Source organism: Mustela nivalis (genome assembly GCF_964662115.1).
Source record: "Mustela nivalis genome assembly, chromosome: 18".
Lineage (NCBI taxonomy): Eukaryota > Metazoa > Chordata > Mammalia > Carnivora > Mustelidae > Mustela > Mustela nivalis.
In genome coordinates, this window is record NC_139037.1 from 31,493,351 (window position 1) to 31,498,178 (window position 4,828).

Consider the following 4,828-nt stretch of genomic DNA (forward strand, 5'->3'; position numbering starts at 1 on the left):
TCATCTTTTGTCTTTTTAATTCGGAGGATCTAGATATTTTGCCAGTTATCTATGACCCATCTGGACACTGTGCTCACACCCACACACCCCCCAAAAGGAGGAAAAATGAAATAAACAGCCCTTATTGGAAGTTTGGTCTGGACAGGTTATCCCTGAAGCAGGACATTTGGCCCATTTAGATTTCAGGTTTATTTCAACTGTGCTTGTTTCTTTTCTCAGGCAGGGAAAGCAGCGTGGCTAGTGAATGCCCCAAGCAGAGGGGGATAGAGAATCTGACTCTGAAACTAGGCCTCAACCCACAGAGGTCAGTGTTCTTTAATTAGGCTTTCATGTGTTTTGAAACTCACATGCATACCTGAAAAGAAAACGTCCATTACAACTTGAATATTTCGTCATCAAAATTCAGTCTGAGTCTTCCTCTCTCCCTTTTGTTTTAGGGGAAACATGTTTTCCTCCTGAGCACTATTTTGGGGTGAGCAAACCGACAGGGTGGAAGTTGGTGTCTACAGGGTCCAGCGATTTGTTTCTTTCAGGGAGGTAGGTGGTGAGCCCCTGCCCGTGGCCCCGCACCCAGGTAAGGGACAAGCATTCAGCCGACACCCAGTAAAAGTCTGCACAGGGCGCAGGCCACTCGGGGCGCGCCTCCCCAAGCTGGGCGGCTCAGCTTAAAGGGATGGGGGGCCAAGCCAGAACAGCGCGGAGGCGGACCCCCCTAAAGCAGGAGAGGGTGCTGGTGGGGCTGTGCGCGCGGCGTCAGGGTGCAGAGATCTGGGGCCTGCGCCTCCCAGCCCCGGCCGCGCGCACCAAGAGAGACGCCTTTGCTCAGAAGTGGGGACACGGAGGGAAGGCCGCAGTTCTGTCCAGAAGCTCTTGTTCTACGCGGGGCCAGAAGGGGACGTTTCCGTGGCGTTGGGGGCGTCCCTCCCGGAAGCGGTCCCTGCGCCCCGGGACGACGCCCTGGGACAGGCTGGAGGAATATGCGACTCGGGCCACCGGGAGGAGCGGGCTCGCAGTGCCCCCTCCGCGCCCCGCCCGCCGCTCAAGAGGGGTCCAGCCGGCGAATCCCCGACGCCCACCCCGGCGCACGCCAGACCACTGCCCGGGTGAGCCGCCCCCAGCCCCTGGCCTCCCACTCGCCGGCCGCCCGCGGGGTCAGGGCCCTGCGCCCCCGCGGGATCAGGGCCCTGCGCCACCCCGGGCTGCGCGTCCGCTTCCGCGAGTCCGCTTCCGCGAGGCGGGCGGCCCGGGGCCGGGCCGGGAGCCGGGCAATTGTTTCTCTACCCGCTCCCCACCAACCTCCTCCCTTCTAGTGCTTTCTGGAAGGGAGTTACGGGGAGCCCAGACAACTTTTCGCTTAGACAGACTTCCGGAGGCAACCGAAGCCCCGGAGGGGAAGGTCGGAGCCCCGGGGTCCAGGTCTCTCCCCTTCGCTGCGCCTTTGTCCCCTCCGAGCCATCTATCGATCCACTATCTCTCTAACCTATCGATCATTACCTGCCCACTCGCCTTGCCATTCATTTCCAAATCAAGGCTCAAGCTCAGCCCCTCCCTGTGTGATCCCCACGCTCGGCCTTTAGGTTCAGCACCCCCGCAGGAGAGACGGGGAATCAGATTAGTAAAGCAACCCGGTTTATTTCTAGGCAGACCAAGTTCAGGCAGCAGCCACCCCCACCCCTACCCCCACCCCACCTCCGCGGGCTAAGCCTCAGCCCCTCCTTGGCCGCTATGCTTTGTCCCTTCTGAAACTTGGGGTGCGTGGAGGTAGTTTGGAAACCAAGGAGAACTGAATTTTCTGGGTTGTTGCTGCCGGGAATGACGACGGCGAAGTTGACGACATATTTGAACTAAAAATATGGATTTGGGTGACATGCGCCCCAGTTCCTATTTTTAAAATGTGCACCGTGAAAGTAGCGTTAAGTATAGCGAATCATGCAAAGAAGCCCCTTGTCTGGAAAATATACTTGGAAGGGCAGTGTAGTGATTGACAAGGACCTGAAGAAGGGACCCAAACTGCCCAAGACACCCCCTCCCAGGAATGACTATTGGGGGGAGGGGCGGGAGAAGGGAAAAGGGGTTCCTGCAGACCCCTTAGAGACACCTGAAAATGACTCTGAAGTTTTGAGTCTTCACATCTCAGTCCCCACGGACCAGGTGGATTGAACTGACTTTTATGGGTATGGGGGGACAGTTTTGTTTTGTTTGTTTGTTTTAATTAGAAAAAGTGTTCATACAGAAAATCCTAAATGATTTGCAGTTGACATAAACTTCTAGCAGTAGATTATTTGCTTATTGTTTTTGGCGTGTTGTGAAAGTCAAGAATGAGAGGACCTAAAGGAAAGAAGAAGGAAAGGGCTCCCCACTCTGTTAAAACCTAGCAGCCCTGTTAGAAAAATAAAGCCTCGGAACCTTTACTAGGAGTCACACACTCTACCCCAAGTGAAACAAATGTCAGAGGGGGTAACAAAGTGGGAAAACATGCAAAGTGAATTTCAAAGGGTTCTACAGTAAAACGCAATCTGAGATTCACAGAAAGTGGAGACGGATAAGACAGGAATTAGGTCATCGCGTCCAGACCCCAGGAAATATGTTTAGATCAAAGCCTGCTCCTTAGAATAAACAAAACTGGGCCCATTGGGCCCTACCAATATTTTCATCTCTGCGCTAAGAGCTGCTAATCTAACCGGCTCTAGCTGATGAAAGCGGGTAAAAATTACAACTGTAAAAATGACTAAGTAAAAAAATGTCCTCTCGACTGTACTAGGAAGATAAAGATTTAGATTTGAGCTAAAAAGTAACAAGATCCAGGCCCAGATCAACACAAACTTCCTGGAATTTTAGCACTAACTAAATTATCTAATCCCAGGCCATTGTTCCCTCCTTGTCCTCCACTCCCCCTCCCACCCAACCCATGCAATTCAGTATACCAGATGATTTACATAAAAAAATTGTTAAATTTTAACTGTGGTCTATAAGTCTTGCAGGAGGCCAACTTTTGGGTTCACTTACTTTACATTCCTAAAGGACCTACCCCCCACTAACCCCAGTGTTGCCTCCCCCCTTTAGGGGGGAAGCTCCCTGGCCCTTATTGTTATGGATGGTCCTTTAAAGCCAGTCTTTGAGTTTGGTCTCTTTCCATGGAGGGCAGATAGGCACAGACTAGAGCCTCCATCCTAGAAACCAGGCTTTGGGTCCCAACCATTCTGTAGTCCTCAATGCTTTAACCGCTAAGCCCAAGTCCTGTGTAAAGCTTTCTTTCACAGCAGAGCTGATGGCCTGAAACCAACTGCCAGGGAACATTTGATAGATAGAAACATCCAGAAACAGGACAGGAAATCCCAGCAAAGGAAAATTCACCCAGGCTAAATCCAGGGTTGTAGCTCCTTGCTGAGCTGGGTTTCCTCTTAACTGTTTAAACATATGATTTGGCTCCTCTTGTGTTTCTATGTCCATCTGAGCTCAAGTTGAACAAAGACTCGGGGACCGCCTGTCAGCTTGGCTCTGGCCCCCTCCAAAGCCAGGACGATGGGGGTGGGGCATGGGACGGACCTTTACAAACACCGCCAGGAACAGGTCATCTTATGGGCGTGGGGGGTGGCCTTTGGTGACGTTGCAGAGGGCAAACCCAGAATCAGCTTTTGACTTATAATCCACGGAGGGGTCTGAGAACAAGTGGCCTGTGTTGGAGGCCACACAAACCGATCCTTCCTTGTTCGGCCCAAGGTGAGACCGCACCCAGATGGCCAAGCGCAGCTAGATCGAGATGCAGCACCATGGGTCGGTTAGGACCTGGGGGGCAGAGAGGCCAGGGGTCACAGCATCTTGTCACAATCACAGCCACATCCAGTACGGGGCCCAAACAGTCACCTAGAAACATGGGTGCAGGACCCACTCCTGGTGGGAGGGACAGGGAAGGACCTAAAGTCCTGCCGAGCTCCTTCTACATTCAGAATCTGGGGCTTCGGGGCGCCTGGGTGGCTCAGTCGTCAAGCGTCTGCCTTTGGCTCAGGTCATGGTCCCAGGGTTCTGGTATCAGGCCCCAAAATGGGCTCCCCGCTCAGCAGGAAGCCTGCTTCCCCTTTCCCATTTCCCCTGCTTGTGTTCCCTCTCTCCGTCTCTGTCAAATAAATAAATAAATAATCTTAAAAAAAAAGAAAGAAAGAAAGAAAGAATACGGGGCTTCCACATGTCTTATCTTGTTACAGTTCTATGAGACAGGCAGGGTCTCAGTCATTTACCAGATGACGAAACTGAGTCCCAGAGAGCAGAGAAGGAACACGAGGACACCCCAGAGCCGTCACTTGCTTGACGGCCAATCCCAGGGCACAGTCCTCACTTGCCTGACCCTTAGACAGCTTTCCCCATCTCTAACCACGCAGGCTTTGCCTTCTGTCTGTATTTCCAGTAGCTTCCATCAGACTACCACAGTTACCATGTCACACTGTCCAGGTCCCACCCAGACCCTTAACCTACTTGATAATTTCATGTAAGTTACTCTCTTTTTATTTTTATTTTTTGTAAAGATGTTATTTATTTATTTCACAGAGGGAGGTCACAAGTAGGCAGAGAAGCAGGCAGAGAGAGAGTGGAAGCAGGCTCCCTGCTGAGCAGAGCGCCCAAGAGCCCAATGCGGGGCTCTATCCCAGGACCCTGGGATCATGACCTGAGCCAAAGGCAGAGGCTTTAACCCACTGAGCACCCAGGCACCCCAAGTTACTCCCTTTTTAAAATGTAAGTGTATTTATTTCAGAAGGACTAGCAAACACTGAATTTGATTTTCTGCAATAGTCTTTCCAGCCCCGTGCAGGAGAAATTTACCGTCCACTGCCAT